The sequence below is a fragment of the Lactuca virosa genome, chromosome 4, assembly GCF_052849685.1.
Source record: "Lactuca virosa cultivar CGN04683 chromosome 4, Lactuca_virosa_CGN04683_v6, whole genome shotgun sequence".
In the NCBI taxonomy this organism is placed as follows: Eukaryota; Viridiplantae; Streptophyta; class Magnoliopsida; order Asterales; family Asteraceae; genus Lactuca; species Lactuca virosa.
The window spans coordinates 353,302,203-353,320,997 of NC_136429.1; the positions used below are offsets into that span (position 1 = coordinate 353,302,203).

The 18,795-nt window shown below is 38.8% G+C and overlaps 1 long non-coding RNA gene across 1 annotated transcript; it reads right to left on the reverse strand.

The window, feature by feature from the left end:
• Positions 1–299: 299 nt before the first annotated feature.
• LOC145168961 (uncharacterized) lies at positions 300–969 on the reverse strand. Its single transcript, XR_013742199.1, has 2 exons — positions 725–969; positions 300–564 (listed from the first exon to the last, which is right to left on the reverse strand). It is a non-coding gene; the product is annotated as an uncharacterized LOC145168961 (long non-coding RNA).
• Between the last annotated feature and the right edge of the window lie 17,826 nt (positions 970–18,795).

Genomic DNA, 18,795 nt, shown 5'->3' on the forward strand with positions numbered 1-18,795 from the left:
CCATTCTTGCAATTTTGTCAAAATATTAAACAAAATAGTTAACTAATCTACCCCCAAAAAAATATACTAAAATAGGAAAAAAACAACAACAACAATAACGAATCCCCTTCTTCCTTGCCAAAATTTATACCTCCCGATGTCACCGCCTCTATTCCCATTAATGTTTAATAATATGCATGATTTTTGAAAGTTATACTATTAGTAGCTCACATTGCTGTTGGTTTAGGATTTGAATTTAATTTACATATTTCTGCCTTACCCGCCAAATTGAAGACCTCATGTAAGAAAAAAGACGATGGTGATTCTGATAGGAAGTTTTTATTTAATGGTCTTACAAATAGATGAAATAGCCGACTCTTTTGTGTCATTCCTTCAAAAGCACACAGAGGAATAACAACACAAGAAGAACGACTTGGAAGACAATAATTATATACCATGTTTCCTCACGATTTCATCAAAACTTGTACAGATATAACAAAATTTAACAAAAACTACAAATGATGAACTATAGCCAACTCGAATCAGCTAGTAAAAGCCCTCTCTAGTTTCCTGTAATCTCAAGCGCTACAAGATATAGTACAAAAGAGTCAATGATCAACTGCTGAAATCGAACAAGAATAAAGGGGACAAGAAATTCGCAGAGTGGAACTTGAAAGCATAAGGCAAGGAAGAAGGACTGCAAGCTCGTGGACGGAAAAAAAAACAAGGTTAGCATGAAAATTACCTGTGCTTGTAGTGATGGAAGCAAAAAGCGAGAGATATGGCTGCGAGCTTGCGACTTGCGATGATTTGATGAGGCGATAAAGGCAGCGATGGTCCCACGAGCCTGCAACGTGAGATTAGGAATGGTCAGGAGGGAAGGCTTGAAAGACCCTTGATTTCTTGTGGGTCGATGCAGCGATGCCGATAGGAGAGGGAAGATAAACCTAGATCAGAAGGTTAAGAGTTAGGGCAAAATAGGTACACTTGTAATTTGTAAATGGGTTTATGGTGTTATAGAGAAAATTAGAATTTAATACGAGGGAAGTGATTGATTTGATTTTATGGGAGGGAAATAAAAAATACATATAACAGGATTAAGAAGGAAATTAAAGATTAATATGATTGATGAAATATATTATTTTAGACAAAATAAGTAAAGGAATATCAAATACTAATAAACAAATTAACTTTGACCATTTATAATAATAACTTTTCCTCATATTATATATCAATAGCATCTTTTAGTATTTTATTTAATTTATAATTTACAAAATCAATTGCTATTTTTTGACATATAATATTTATTTATAAATATTTTATGTAAAATAGGAAAAGATAATAAATTTTGTTTTAAAAAAACATATGATTATGTAGCCTTCTAAAATAAAGGTTGCTTTCAGGATTTTACATAGCAACCTTCTAACAAAGGTTGTTATTTTCAATAAAATTTACACTTTTTCAAATAAATAAAAATAAAAAAGTTGCATCACATCTTAAAATGCAACATTTATGTTGAATGAAGTTATTTTATAATCAATGTAACTAATGGCAAAGGGTTGCTTCTAAAAGGTTGTATTAGATTCAATTTCAAATTCTCTTATCCAAAATTCTTGATTATGGTTTCAAATTTACCAAGATACCCATTTGCTATGATAATACAAGTGCAATTCTCATCACTCATACTCTTGTTCAACACTTGAATACCAAGCATATAGAAATCGGGCATCATTTTATCAGGGACAGTATGCAAAAAGGAAAGGTCGAGTTGATGTATATTCCCACTGATAATCAACTCAATGATATATTCACCAAGCCACTAAATGAATAAAAGATCAACTTTCTTATTAGAAAATTGGGCATGATTTCCATGTACTAAGCTTTTTGTTTCTTTTAATTTTTATGGTGTGTCTTTTTCAAACTTTTGTATTTTAAACTTCTGGTCATTAAAAAAAAGGAAAATGTCATATTAACCCAACGAACTTGTCACGTTTGTTTTAAAATGTCAATCAATTTTTTTTGTGCATTAAGGGAGTGAATTATAATGTGATTGGTTGAAATGGTCCCTTGACCCTTGATAGAAGGTATCGATGCCAAAAATGGGTGAGGTAAATGCCAAATCAGAAAAAAAAATTTAAAGATCATTACGGGAGATATGGTCGGCATTCTTGAGGAAACATCGGTATCAATATTTTACCTCTATTTCGAAACTGAGAGTGGCTAAAGCAGTTAGGCTTGCAATCCTTAGCCGGTAAGTTTTTCCGGGAACAACGGTGAGAACGTACAGAGAATATTCAGGTTTCATGGTGTTACATTTTCCGGGCTTAATTCCCGGTGTACCGCAATTGAATCTCCGTCTTCCTTGAATCAGTAGTGACTGGAAACAAAATGTGATAGAATATAAGAATTAAACTACATTTTGCTTGAATTATCACACCGTGTTTGAAGCAATTTACCCAGATCTAATCATTAAAATTTTGATTTATAGAAAAACATAAAATGGAACTTATTCTAAAGTGTATCATGAATCGAGAAAAGTGAAAATGTGATTGGATTCTTGTGTGTGAATTATAGCAGTTGAATACCTAAGGATCATCGACCCAGACGAAGGGAATAGACGAAAGGCCAATGGTCTGTTCGTATGTAATTTTGAGATACCAGTTGTTGCAGATAATGCTTCTGTCATAGTCGTAAAAGAAGGGATCGACTTCTCTGCCTCTCGTTGTGTACCTATTTGATATCGTGCCAATCAATGGCGACATTTTTGGTCAACAAATTGTTCTTAAGTTCAATAAACTGTTCTTAAGGTCATCGATCTCTCTTCCAAACCCCTCCGGCATTGACTGTGGCGGAGGTGGACATCGGCGACGGGCTATGCCGAAATCGAAGAACAAGATGTGAAGTCGGCCGGGAAGGAACGTAGGCGACATTTAAGAGGTGGGGGTGGGGGGATTTTTTTTGTTTTGCCAAATTTAACCTAAATGATTACATGTTATTTATTTAACCAGCTTACCCGATGGTTTCTTTATGGATATTTTAAACACTTGAAATTGGGCTTTATTCCCTTAATGTACAAAAAAAATGAAGTGACCTTTTAAAACAAACGTGACAAGTGTGTTGGGTTAATATGACATTTCCCCTTACAAAAATTAAGTTTTATGTCTTTGTTTCACATGAAATCCAAAAAACAGTGTATATATATATATATATATATATATATATATATATATATATATATATATATATATATATATACTTAATTTGCTTATTTCTTTTATATTTTTTTTACCAAAGGAGTATACATTGTTTCCTAATATCTTCTAATGGTTGATCCCCCGTGTCTCTTTCCTCTCAAGACAAAGTCTTACGATCATGCATCTTTTACGTTTAAAGATGTCTTTGAACCTTTCTCATCTGTAAACCATATCATTGAGCTTGGTTGCATGACTAACCTCAGTTGACCATGCATCTTCACATCAGCGGGTGTAACTTTCAGTTCGAAGGTGATATTTGGCGACTTAGGCATTGATCGTATTACTCTCTGATACGAATCTAAGTTCCCATTCCAAAGTGAGCCAAGTTCTGAGTTCAAGCCTTAGTTGTGAATGGTTGCAACCGGATGAAAACGGTCACAATGAGTCACAATCCTTTGTTTTCAGATGCGAATGTGAATGGATAAAGTCCGAGACAGGTGTTGACTGCGAACTGAGAGTTGGATGCGAACGATCGCAACCCATCGCAATCAAACGGTTGCGAACAACATCAAAATGTGATGCGTTGTGATTCCGAAACATACATGGATCGAAGTGGTGTACGTTGGTTCCAATGGTTTTGGTTCTGATGGGTTGTTTGTTGTTGGGCTTGGATGCGAAAGCTATTCGGTTCCAGTGGGATGTTTGGATGCGGTGGGTTACCTGGGTGTGAAGCTATAAGATGCGAACGAGTGGTGGACGTGAACAACTATTGGATGCGAACAAACTGATGGATGTAATGTTGGTGGATGCGAAAGTTGGTTGGGATCAGTTCCTAACATGTTGACTTTTGCATGGTTGTCTTAAGGACGAAGATTCTAGACTCTACCTTATTTTTGGAAATTATTTTATTTTATTTTTATTTTAAGCTTTATTAGGTAGTTTCCTTTTATGTGATAGTTTCTTTTATTTATTACTTTCCTTTTGTAATCATTGTAAGGCTATAAATAGCCCATTAAGTCATTGTAATCGATGAATAGAATTAAAGTTGAATTTTCAGAATGTTTGTTCTTGCTTTCTTGAGTTATTGCATATAATTCGAATTGTTGTCATTGTTTGGAACGTGTTTCTCATTCGTAACTCGATTTCAAGTCAACAGGTATTGGCTTGTCATCAAATATCATTTGACGGATGCTTTCCTAATTTTGATAGAAATCAAGTTAATAGGGGTTAGCTTGTTTTCACCCAATATTCAATCTATAGGTCTAGATTGTCTATCAAATTTATCCTTTTTTCTTGTTTTCCTCCGCGTTCATAAAATCAGAAAACCCAAAAAGAAATCAACCCCCATGTATTCGTATCTTAAGTGGTATCAAAGTGTCATATTCGTATCACTCTCGAAACAAGATAAGGAAGAACTGTCATCTAGACAACTCTGATGACTCCTATCCTTGCCTCTTCAGAACTTAACACTTGTTTCCACGGAGTCAGGTGAAGATAATACGGGAAACACGTCTAATTTCCATATACACTACCCACTTCTCTACCGTCTTACATTGGAGATTCAAGTACTCATTATTTTCATAATGTTTCTTGACTCTTTTCATGTTGTTCATAATCTTTTGTCCCATTGAGTATCCACTTGTTGATTTGCGAAACTCAAAGGTTACAAAGATTACAAACATTTAACTCGATGGTTACAAAGATTGTGATCTTTTGATCATTTCTTCATGGTGATGAACTTAAAGTTTGGTGTCCATTAGAATAATGTTCTTATAAAAAGATGGAGCTTTTCTTCTTTCATTTCTAAAAGAGCTTTTGAATTTGTTTGTGAAATGTTTTCTAACATGTCTCCTTTTATAGATAGATTTTTCAGTGGGAGGTATCTTGAAAAGAGGAAGTTCTTTAATAAGCATTCAAATCAAAAGATATGTTATTGCTACATGTTATCTTGGTGCGTTGCTGGCCACCCCGGTGAGGTTAGAAAGCCCTACCGGGGACTGGACCCCAGTATTGCTAGGTTAGAAAGCCCTACCGGGGACTGGACCCCGGTATTGCTGTCTGATGCCTAAGTTAGATGTCATAGTGAGGTCATGTTTGAAGTAAGATTGCTAGAGATTGCTTACATCTTTCCGAAAGATCAAGCTTCCTCTTATAGATTAGGTTTTGACCATTTCATGATCTTTCCTTTCGGGTCTTGCCTTGATCCTAAGGTTGCAATGGTAGGACACATTTAATAAAATAAGCTTTCCTTTACCATGTTTCATGGGATGCTGCTTTATAGGTTGTATACAGAAGGTAGGAAGATTTCGGATGTACGTGGTCGGTGTATCCTGATGGGCTGAATACCGGCCTATATATATTTGTGGGTTATGAATGTTAATTAAATCAAATCCCTTGTTTGGCCTAACTTTGTGTGGGCCGGTGCCCATACTTCATTAAGCACCCATCCTAATTGTTGTAAATGGTTTCTAGATTGTTTATAGTAATTGGTCAGAAATATTTTGTCAAATCTGCATGGTAACCAAGTGTAGGGTAGGGTATTGCATGCGCCTAGGTTTCCGTGTTTTTGACCTTCATGTGAGTGTAGTCGGCTGACCGAGCTATAATTTTTAAAGAATAAGTGTATTCTTGGAATAAGCAGGTAGCCTAGGTCGGAATATTATATCCTACCTTCGTGTGAGTGTAGTCGACTGGTCGAGCTACACTTTTAAAGAATAAGTGTATTCTTGGGCTAAGCACGTAGCCTAGGTCGGAATATTGTATCTGATCTTTATGTGAGTGTAGTCAGCTGACCGAGCTACATTTATAAAGAATAAGTGTATTCTTGGGCTAAGCAGGTAGCCTAGGTCGGAATATTGTATCCGACCTTCATGTGGGTGTAGTCAGTTAACCGAGCTACACTTTTAAACAATAAGTGTATTCTTGGGCTAACCAGGTAGCCTAGGTAGAAATATTGTATTCTACCTTCATGTGAGTGAAGTCGGCTAACTGAGCTATACTTTTAAAGAAGAATTGTATTCTTAGGCTAAGCAGGTAGCCAAGATCAGAAGATTGTGTCCAACCTTCGTGTGAGTGTAGTCGGCTGACCGAGCTACACTTCTAAAGAATAAGTGTATTCTTGGGCTAAACAGTTTGCTTAGGTCGGAATATTGTATTCGACCTTCATGTGAGTGTAGTCGGCTGACCGAGCTACACTTTTAAATAGTAAGTATTCTTGGGCTAAGCAGGTAGCCTAGGTCGGAATATTATATTCGACCTTCATGTGAGTGTATTTGGCTGATCAATCTACACTTTTTAAGAATAAACGTATTCTTAGGCTAAGCAGGTGTCCTAGGTCGGAATATTGTGTCCGACCTTCATGTGAGTGTAGTCGGCTGACCGAGCTACACTTTTAAATAATAAATGTATTCTTTGTGTTTTGTTAATTGTTGGAACTTTGCTTATAGACTAAAAGCATTATCCCACATTGGAGAAAGAAAGAACATTGACTAGCTTTATAAGCCTTTGTGTCCACATATTCTTAAATGGATAAAGCAAGACAAAAATGCATTTGGGCTAGAATTGTGGTATTGGGCTATCAAATTAGTCTTGGATTAAACTTGTCATTAAATATAATTAATGGTCAAAATATGGCCTTGGGACTTGGGGCTCTTCTTGACTAATTAATTAATTTTTATATACACAAATTCCGAAATTGATTTTTTAATTACAAAATCTGTTAATTGTTAATTAACTTATTGGAAGTTAATTAGGCAGTTAATTTCGGTTTTGGAACAGGTATGATGGTTGGCAGTTTTTAACTGCTATATGACAGGTTATAAATAGATGATCAATTGACAAATTAAAGGGTTGATCATACACACAATAACACCACTTTCTTTCACTCTCGTTTTTCTAGAAAATCAAGGAATCATGAAGAATTTCATCAGGATCAAGATTCAATCTTGATCGGATTGTTGTATCCTCTAGACAGATCCCTACCAGGGAAATTTCTGTCTTAGGACACTACAAAGCAGACCTTATCTCTACTTATTTTCGTGATTATCGAAACTGTTATAAACATCTAAATACAAGTATGTTCTTCTGATTTATTAATCTTTGCATAATAATTTGATTTATTTATGTTTCTGTTTGTTCAATTCCATATTTGATTGCTTTTTTCATAACAATCTAAGACAGAAACAAAAAAGGTGAATAATGGATCAAAATTCCATCAGGAAAACTCCTGTGGAAAATCCTGAGAAATTCAAAGGCTCGGACTTTTGGAGATGGCAACAAAAGATGTTGTTTTATCTAACAACTCTTAATCTTTCCAATGTTCTCACTCATGATTCTCCCTCTCCTCATACTGGTGTAACCACTACAGAAGGAACAACACCTCTGACAACCCGAACCTTTTCAGTCAACGAAAGTCAAATCCCGTTAATAAAATTTCAAATTTTATTTATTTTGTCAAACTTGTAAGGGTTGAAAAACAACTTAGGTTATATAAATTAAATTTATATAAGTTTCAGGTCTAGAATTGTGCGAAAAATCAAGTTTTTCTTCGAAAATCAGCCAAGTCTCGAGCAACTCGGTGTTCACGGCCGTGAACCCTTCACGGCCGTAAACGGGTGGGTGGACCCCCACCACCGACCATGAACCCCCGCCTATATATACGTGATTCACCCTCATTTCTACATTTTTGGCTGAAGACACCACTTTCTCTCTCTAAAACCCTCCAAACGCAAAGTCAAGATTTCCTATTTTTCTTCCGCAAATCATCAAAAATCACCTTTGGGTGGTGTTGTGGAACCTCAAAAACGCGTTTTTCATCAAAATCAGCAAACCCCTGTTCAAGGGTGTATGGCCGTGAACCCTTCATATCTTCATATTTCACCAAGAACAGGTCGTGAACCCTTCAAAGACCGCAAACCCATCGAAGACAGTGAACTGTTCACGGCCGAGAACAGGTCACGGACGAGAACAGTTCACCGCTGTAATCTCTACACGGCCGCAATCAGCCCTACATCGTGAATCTTGGCTGCATACTCACTTTTCCCAATTCGATCGAGTCTCGGTAACATTCCTTAACCAAAAGCAAGTGTTTTTCTAACACTTTAACTAATGAATTCGCTAATTTAAATACAAATATGTGATTAATTATTATTAGGATTCCGTTAACTTCGCATGCGACAATTCGAGGGTCCTTATTTCCAGTCTCGTTGTCCGGCACTTACACACCACCAACAGTGAGTTCATAGCCCTACGCTTTTATTATTTTAATGTTTTCAGGGGGAGAATACAAGCTAAATACAAATAGTTTTATGAACTTTATTCATAGAATTTCAAATAGGATTAAAACTTATGCAATTGATTACCACATTTTATAAAGTGTTTAGATATCTTATCCCATTTGTAACATGTTGAGCATAAGGGAAGCTTTCAACTCACAACTATAATTGCATAGTTTTCAGAACAATACACGAACCGAGTACTTAACACACATGCAAACTATAATAGGTATAGTTTGGGATTTCAATACACAGTTTTGTCATTTCAGGATTTTACATTAACAATCATTTAAACTATGATAGATATAGTTTATGGTATACATCACTACTTTCTGAATACATGAGTACCACACTAAATAATTATGTAAGTATAATTATTATTACTCTGTAAAGTATACATACGATTTCTAGTACAAGGGAACATTTCAACCTTACACGTAAACTAGTTAATACAGGATTGTGAGACACTACTTCACTTTGTACCCCTCGGGGTACTGAACTAAATCCTAACATACTATAACCAGAGTCTCCTGGAGGGAGAGCGTGAGATTTGTGAATAGATCTATTCGGGACTGACAATCCCACACCTGAACTGCTAACTACAGTTAGGCAGGCATGCCTGAGGTGACAAATGTCATATATCCGACACTTGAAGAACGTCGCAAAGGTCACTAGGTCACGTCAAGCATGGTTATGAGAACTCACAATAGTATATACTAACAATTTGTTTATGGAAATTCATTCTTCAATTAGTTTTATTTTCATTAATAGAACTATTATACATTACAAGTGGAGGACTCCAGGGAATTTGAATACATGGTTTTACTTTAAGTAACAAAACTTTTATACATACTGGAGGTAGCCAGTGTTTTCACACAGAACATCCTATACAAAAGTTTTCGTAAAGAATTCACCACATAATACATCTGGTAGCAAACAAGCATACAACCTAGCATTTTTCATCCACTACAACAGGATACAGTAACAAACATTCATAGTTAATCCTATAATTCCTTAGTTTATGCATCTGAGTTAAGTATGAAGAATATCCGATAGACTGTGGAATGTGTGGTTTCCACATCATTTCCTGTTTCTTGTTTGGTTGTGGGTTTAGGGCAGATCCACATAATCATCTATATGTTCGATATTGGTTTATACATAACTAGTATGAATTAAGTGGTTATAAAAGGAACTGGTATTATCACGCTTTTACTAAAGAAAATATTGGATTTTCTTGGAAACACACAAATATTTTCATGGATTCATCAACAGGTTTTCATTACAAAAACATGCTTATGAACTCACCAGCTTTAATGCTGATACTCTTTTCAAAACCGCTTGTATTCTCAGGAAATCAGTTGACAGGTACTCCCGTAGACTTTTGAGAAGACAGAGTGTATAGAGTCACGTCTTTCATATTTTGCTATACTTTCGCTGTATACAAACTATGTATCAAACAAATGTAAATATTTTTACTTATTCAATGTAATGGTTGTGTTTACTTTGATTACTATGATGCCATTGTTGTGATACTATACATGACGTCCTCCACCCCCGAACGTTTCCGCCGTTTCGGTTTGGGGGTGTGACAGATTGGTATCAGAGCTATTGTTTATAGTGAACTAAGTATACCGAACCTTACATGGTATACAACTATAAACACTAAAGGGGCAGAAGCGCTCTGAAACTAAAAGTATACTTTTAAAATTTAATTATTTTACAAGAAGTATACAAGTATACATACATAATAGAAGCTGCATCATAATAAGAACTACATAAAAGTATTTAGGACGAGTTGGGCACTACGGTTAAACCTGAATAGTTATGTAATCATATGTGGGGCCAATATAACCTGATCAACTATATTTGTCTGAGATATGATCAACATGTGATTGGGAGTGACTGTGGTGTTGCGACAAGTCTAAAACTCACCAAATTCTTTACTAATAAAGCACAAGTTAAAATACTATAGGAGTATTTTACAGTTCTATAACACTGCACAGAATTGTTACAAGTAGTACTAATCCTCACAAATGAAAGACCTACGATTCCTTGTTTTATGTTAATAAACCTTATTTATAGATCTCTGTTAACGCTGTAGGATTAAGATATATCTTGTTCGAAAATATCCGATTCATGATCAATGTAGGAGGCTTATTGTCATTTTCCCCTTGTATCTTTTAGAGAAAGATGCCTCCCAGGAAGAGACCCAACAGAAATAACAATGATCCTCCACCGCCGCCGCCTCCTCAGTTCGATCCTGTCATGTTCCAGGCAGCAGTTAGAGCTGCTGTGGCTGTCGCGATGTCGCAGATGAATCCTGGTGGCTCTGGCGGGTCGGGAAGTGGGTCCAACCCCCGTAACCTTGATGGTTGCCAGGGACACCCGAAGGAGTGTTCCTACAAAGATTTTATGAACGCGAAACCCAAATCCTTTGACGGAAATGGAGGTGTCATTGCCCTAACGCGTTGGTTCGAGAAGATCGAATCAATTTTCGAAATATGTGCATGCCCCGAGGCAAGCAAGGTGAAGTTTGCCGCCTGCACCTTCACCGATAGAGCACTGAATTGGTGGAATAGCCGAGTTAAATCCTTCACTCTGCCGGTGGCCAATGCTATGAGTTGGGAAAGTCTGAAGGAACTGATGCTCGCCAAGTACTGCCCAAGGGGCGAGATGCAAAAGCTGGAGCACGAGCTCTGGAACCTAAATATGAAAGGTTCCGACATTGCTGCATACACCGCTAGGTGCAGCGACCTGGCTCTTCTCTGTCCCAGGATGGTCACCCCGAAAAGCAAAAAGATTGAGAGGTACATATGGGGATTGACACCCCCAACTCAAAGAAACGTCTTTGCTGCTAAAGCTCTCACATTCGACAGCGCCAAGTGTCTAGCGCAGACTCTTATAGATCGTGAGGTTGATCATGAAACAGTAGCAGCCGTTCCCGAACCACCAAAGGCGAGTGGTGGGAAAAAAAAGTTTTGGAACAAGCGTAAGGGCCAGTCTTCGCAGGAGCCCTCCAAAAAGCAACAAACAGTGGCAGTCCACGCTGCGACTACTCCTGCTGCTGTTCCAATCGCCCAAGCACCTGCCAGTAGATATGTTGGTACTCTTCCCAAGTGTGACAAGTGCAATTTTCATCATCACGGACCCTGCCGTAATTTACAATGCCACAGGTGTGGCAAGAAGGGTCACACAGCTCGTTATTGCAAAACTCCAGCACAACCCGCCAATCAAGGTCCCGGAGCGGGAGTAGGCCAAGCCTGTTATGGTTGTGGAGAGACTGGGCACTTCAAGAGAAATTGCCCCAAGGCAACAACTGCTGGCAAAACAGGGAAGTTTCTAGCTATGGGCCACGAGGAAGCTGTCGCTGATCCCACCGTAGTTATGGGTACGTTCCTCCTCGACAACTCTTATGCATGCATTCTTTTCGATTCTGGTGCGGAGAGAAGTTTTTTTAGTCATGCATTTAAACATCTACTCAAGCATAAATCCTAACCTTTGACCGAAACATTTACCGTCGAGATGGCTAACGGAAAGAAAGAGAGCACTAACGACGTATTCATAGGCTGTACCCTTACCCTAAACGACCACTCTTTTCCAATCGACCTTATGCCAGTATCTATAAAAAGCTTCGATGTCATCATCGGCATGGATAGGTTAAGCCCCAAGCGTGCTGATATTCTTTGTTATGAAAAAGCCATCTGTCTCAATCTGCCATCTGGCGAAGCCCTAATTATCTATGGTGATAAACTCAGCTCAAGTCTTCGTATCATTTCACGCATCAAAGCCCAGAAATATCTGCGAAAGGAGTGCCATGCATTCCTAGCCCATGTTGTTAGCGAGAAACGGGAAGTTAAAGACCTCAAGAGCATCCGAGAAGTCTGCAATTTTCCTGATGTCTTCCCCGAAGATCTTCCCGGAATCCCTCCCGAGCGCCAAGTCGAGTTCTCAATCGACTTAATCCCCGGAGCTACCCCCGTAGCCAAATCCCCTTACCGTCTAGTGCCGACAGAAATGCAAGAGTTATCTAGCCAGCTCAATGAACCACTCAACAAGGGATTCATCAAACCAAGTTCCTCACCTTGGGAACCCCGGTCTTATTTGTGAAAAGAAAGATGGGTCCTTTCGGATGTGCATTGATTATCGTGAACTGAACAAGCTTACCACTAAAAACCGTTACCCCCTACCCGTAATCGACGACCTCTTCGATCAACTCCACGGAGCCAGCTACTTCTCCAATATAGACCTAAGATCAGGGTACCATCAATTACGAGTCTATAAGGATGATGTTTCTAAGATAGCATTTCGGACTCGATATGGTCACTACGAGCTTGTAGTGATGCCCTTTGGTCTAACCAACGCACCCACGGTATTCATGGATCTGATGAATCGGGTGTGCCGCCCGTTCCTAGACAAGTTCGTGATAGTATTCATAGATGATATACTTGTCTATTCTCGGAGTAAGGAAGATCACAGACAGCATTTGAGGCAGGTGCTGGGAACTCTAAGGGCGGAGAAATTATATGCAAAATTCTCAAAGTGCGAATTCTGGATCAGAAAAGTAACTTTCCTCGGTCACGTGGTTAGCGAAGAAGGAATACATGTGGACCCTTCCAAAATTCAAGCGATCGGGAATTGGTCAGCACCGAAGACACCCACAGAAATCCATCAATTCTTGGGTCTCGCTGGCTACTATTGCAGGTTTATCCAGAATTTTTCCAGGATTGCTAAGCCTCTGACCGCCCTAACTAAAAAAGGTGTAACCTTTAGTTGGGGAGAAAGTCAAGGCACTACGTTCCAAACATTGAAGCAGGCCTTATGCAGCGCACCTATCTTGTCTCTGCCAGAAGGGACGGAGGACTTCGTTGTCTACTGCGATGCATCCAATCAGGGCCTAGGCTGTATGCTCATGCAACGAGGAAAAGTCATTGCATATGCCTCGAGACAGCTGAAAGCACACGAAGTCATGTATACAACTCACGATCTGGAGTTGGGAGCAGTGGTCTTCACATTAAAGATTTGGAGACATTACCTTTACGGTACCAAGTGCACTATCTTCACTGACTATAAAAGCGTACATCATATCTTTGATCAGAAGGAGCTCAACATGAGATAACGGTGATGGGTAGAGCTACTCAATGATTACGAGTGCGAAATTCGCTATCATCCGGGCAAGGCCAATGTAGTAGCGGACGCCCTTATCCGGAAGGAATACTCAGGTCATAAGGTGAAGGCACTAACCATGACAATCCATTCGCATCTGGCCACACAGATCAAAGAGGCTCAGCTGGAAGCCTTGAAGCCAGATAATGTGGCAGATGAAGCTTTGAGAGGAATGGACAAGAACTTCGAAATCAAGGGTGACCGGGTTCGTTATTTCATGGACCGGATCTGGACACCAAGGTTCGGTGGTTACAGAGATGTGGTCATGAATGAAGCCCACAAAACTCGATATTCTGTTCACGCAGGTTTGGATAAGATGTATCCAGATCTCAAAAAGCTATATTGGTGGCCAAACATGAAAGCAGAGATTGCTACCTCCGTAGGCAAGTGCCTAACTGTGCCAAAGTCAAGGTAGAATGTCAAAAGCCCTCACGTTTGCTTCAACAGCCAGAAATACTTGAGTGGAAGTGGGAACGAATTACTATGGACTTCATCACCAAACTGCCCAAGACCCCGAGTGGCCATGACACTATCTGGGTAATCGTCGACAGATTGACTAAGTCTGCCCACTTCCTGCCAATCAAAGAAACATTAAAGATGGAGAGACTGACCCGAATCTACATCCAAGAGATAGTTCGACTATATGGTATTCCTGTGTCCATTATCTCGGACAGAGATAGCAAATTCACCTCGAGATTTTGGCAGTCATTGCAAAAGGCTCTTGGAACTAAGCTGGATATGAGCACAACTTACCATCCACAGACCGACGAGCAGAGTGAGAGAACCATTCAAGCCCTAGAAGACATGCTGAGAGCGTGTGTTATCGAATTTGGTAAGTCGTGGAATACCCATTTGCCATTGGTCGAGTTCTCTTACAACAACAACTATCATACTAGCATCAAGGCTGCTCCTTTCGAAGCCCTCTATGGCCGTAAGTGCAGATCCCCTCTGTGCTGGGCTGCGGTGGGTGATACGCAGCTAGCTAGAGGTCAAGTCCCCGATAGCACTCTCATTGGCCCAGAAATCATCCAAGAAACCACAGAAAAGATCGTACAAATCTGGGAATGACTAAAGGCTTTAAGAGATAGACAAAAGAGCTACGCCGACAAGAGACGAAAACCTTTGGAGTTCCAGGTTGGTGACCGCGTTCTGTTAAAGGTCTCACCCTGGAAAGGCATGATACGCTTCAGAAAGCGTGGAAAGTTGAATCCGAGATACATTGGGCCTTTTGAGATCCTCTCCAGGATCGGCCCCGTAGCTTACAAACTCCGTTTACCCTAAGAACTTAGCAACGTACATACCGTCTTCCACGTGTCGAACCTCAAAAAGTGTCTATCCGACAAGACTATTGTGATTCAAGTCGATGAAATTGAGGTCAATGAGAGTCTTAACTTCATGGAAGAGCCAGTCGAAATTATGGATAGGGAAGTCAAGCAAACGAAACAAAGTCGCATCCCGATAGTGAAAGTTCGCTGGAATGCCAAGCGGGGACCTGAGTTCACTTGGGAGCGTGAAGACCAGATGAAACAGAAATATCCACATCTCTTTCCCTAGTTACTATTTGTATTCATTTTAGAATTTCGGCATGAAATTCCCTCTATCGGGGGGATGATGTGACAACCCGAACCTTTTCAGTCAACGAAAGTCAAATCCCGTTAATAAAATTTCAAATTTTATTTCTTTTGTCAAACTTGTAAGGGTTGAAAAACAACTTAGGTTATATAAATTAAATTTATATAAGTTTCGGGTCTAGAATTGTGCGAAAAATCAAGTTTTTCTTCGAAAATCAGCAAAGTCTCGAGCAACTCGGTGTTCACGGCCGCAATCGTGTTCACAGCCGTGAACCCTTCACGACCGTAAACGGGTGGGTGGACCCCCACCACCGACCATGAACCCCCGCCTATATATACGTGATTCACCCTCATTTCTACATTTTTGGCTGAAGACACCACTTTCTCTCTCTAAAACCCCCCAAACGCAAACTCAAGATTTCCTATTTTTCTTCTGAAAATCATCAAAAATCACCTTTGGGTGTTGTTGTGGAACCTCAAAAATGCGTTTTTCATCAAAATCAGCAAACCCCTGTTGAAAGGTGTACAGCCGTGAACCCTTCATATCTTCATATTTCACCAAGAACACCAATAACAGGCCATGAACCCTTCAAAGACCGTAAACCCTTCGAAGACAGTGAACCGTTCACAATCGAGAATAGTTCACGGCTGAGAACAGTTCATGGTCGTAATCTCTACACGACCACAATCAGCCCTACATCGTGAATCTTGGCTGCAAACTCACTTTTCCCACTTCGATCGAGTCTCGGTAACATTCCTTAACCAAAAGCAAGTGTTTTTCTAACACTTTAACTAATGGATTCGCTAATTTAAATACAAATATGTGTTTAATTATTATTAGGATTCTGTTAACTTCGCGTGCGATAACTCGAGGGTACTCATTTCCAGTCTCGTTGTCTGGCACTTACACACCACCAACAGTGAGTTCATATCCCTACGCTTTTATTATTTTAACGTTTTCAGGGGGGAGAATAAAAGCTAAATACAAATAGTTTTATGAACTTTATTCATAGAATTTTAAACAGGATTAAAACTTATGCAATTGATTACCATAATTTATAAAATGTTTAGATATCTTATCCCTTTTGTAACATGCTGAGCATAAGGGAAGCTTTCAACTCACAACTATAATTGCATAGTTTTCAGAACAATACATGAACCGGGTACTTAACACACATGCAAACTATAATAGGTATAGTTTGGGATTTCGATACACAGTTTTATCATTTCAGGATTTAACATTAACAATCATTTAAACTATGACAGATATAGTTTATGGTATACATCACTACTTTCTGAATACATGAGTACCACACTAAATAATTATTTAAGTATAATTATTATTACTCTGTAAAGTATACATACGATTTCTAGTACAAGGGAACATTTCAACATTACACGTAAACTAGTTAATACAGAATTGTGAGACAGTACTTCACTTATTACCCTTCGGGGTACTGAACTAAATCCTAACACAGTATAACCAGAGTCTCCTGGAGGGAGAGTGTGAGATTTGTGAATAGATCTATTCAGGACTGACAATCCCACACCGGAACTGCTAGCTACAGTTAGGCAAACATGCATGAGGTGACAAATCTTATATATCCGACACTTGAAGAACGTCGTAAAGGTCACTCGGTCATATCAAGCATGGTTATGCGAACTCACAATAGTATAAACTAACCATTTCTTTACGGAATTTCATTCTTCAATTAGTTTTATTTTCATTAATAGAACTATTATACATTACAACTGGAGGACTCCAGGGAATTTGAATACATGGTTTTACTTTAAGTAACAAAACTTTTATACATACTGGAGGTAGCCAGGGTTTTCACACAGAACATCCTATACAGAAGTTTTCATACAAAATTCACCACATAATACATCTGGTAGCAAACAAGCATACAACTTAGCATTTTTCATACACCACAATAGGATACAGTAACAAACATTCATAGTTAACCCTATAATTCCTTAGTTTATGCATCTGGGTTAAGTATGAAGAATATCCGATAGACTGTGCAATGTGTGGTTTTCGCCTCATTTCCTGTTCCTTGTGTGGTTGTGCGCTTAGGGCAGATCCACATAATCAACTGTCTGTTTGATATTGGTTTATACATAACTAGTATGAATTAAGTGGTTATAAAAGGAACTGGTATTATCACGCTTTTACTAAAGAAAATATTGGATTTTCTTGGAAACAGACAAACATTTTCATGGATTCATCAACAAGTTTTCATTACAAAAACATGCTTATGAACTCACCAACTTTAATGTTGATACTCTTTTCAAAACCCATTTGTATTCTTAGGAAATCAGTAGACAGGTACTCCCGCAGACTTTTGAGAAGACGGAGCGTATAGAGTGACGTCTTTCATATTTTGCTATACTTTTGCTGTATACAAACTATGTATCAAACAAATGTAAATATTTTTACTTATTTAATGTAATGATTGTGTTTACTTTGATTGCTATGATGCAATTGTTGTGATACTATACATGACGTCCTGCACTACCGAACGTTTGCGCCGTTTCGCTTTGGGGGTGTGACAACACCACCCACTGCAGCCCAATTGGCAGAACATCAAAGGGCTGTGGAAACTTGGAACACAAATGAATATAATTACTTAAATTATATTCTTAATGCCTTGGATGATTCCCTCTATGATATCTACTCTACCATGACTACTTCAAAAGAGAGATGGGAATCACTGGAAAAGAAATACAAAACAGAAGTGAAATGTTCCAAGAAATTCGTGATTGGAAAGTTCATGAATTTCAAGATGGTGGATACCAAATGTAACATACCAAGTTCAGGTATACCTTGTAAACCTTTACCTTTTGAGTACTTGTCCATTTTAGCCTTATTGAGAAAAAGGTGGTGAATGAGTATGCGGGGCGTACGCGAGTGTGCGCTCAGCGTACTCATGTGCGTGCTTTTGACGCAGAACCCACCTAGTATGCTGGGTGTACCAGAGGTTACGATGGGCGTAGTAGGCCTAGAGTGAAAACCCTAATTTAGGGTGAGTCCCCTATATAAAGGATATGATGGCCTCATTCCTGGCCACCATTCTTAGACAACAAACCCTCCTAAACCCTAACTTTCATTCATAGATCTTGTGAGCGCATTTGAGAGCCTTTGAGATTCTTTATGTGTTCTTGAAGTGAAGAAGAATCTTAGGGAAGAAGGAGTGAGAGTCCAGGCCCTTGGATCTGAGCATACCTGTGTTGGGAGCTTCACATAGAGGTATAAAGCTTCAAGCTTTCTCACTCTTTTGTTTTGTGCATCATAGTAGAGTATTTTAGGGTTTTGTCCCAAAAGTTGGAGACTTTATGAAATATTGAGCTCCAGATACTATAATCAAGCCCCTTTGAGTGTATCTAGTGGTGTAGTGTCATAAAAATCAAGTCTTGGACGGTGGAATCAAGCCATGCATGAGATATGAGCTTTTTGTGTTAAGAGAGTGAGTGTTTTGTGTGTTTGTGACCATATCAGCCATGCAAAGGCTTAAAGTCACTGACTTTATGGAGTAAGAGCTATTAGGGACTCCAGATCTGTGATATGAGCCAAGGTCTTAACTGATTAAGACCAAATGAGTAGAAAGAGTGAAA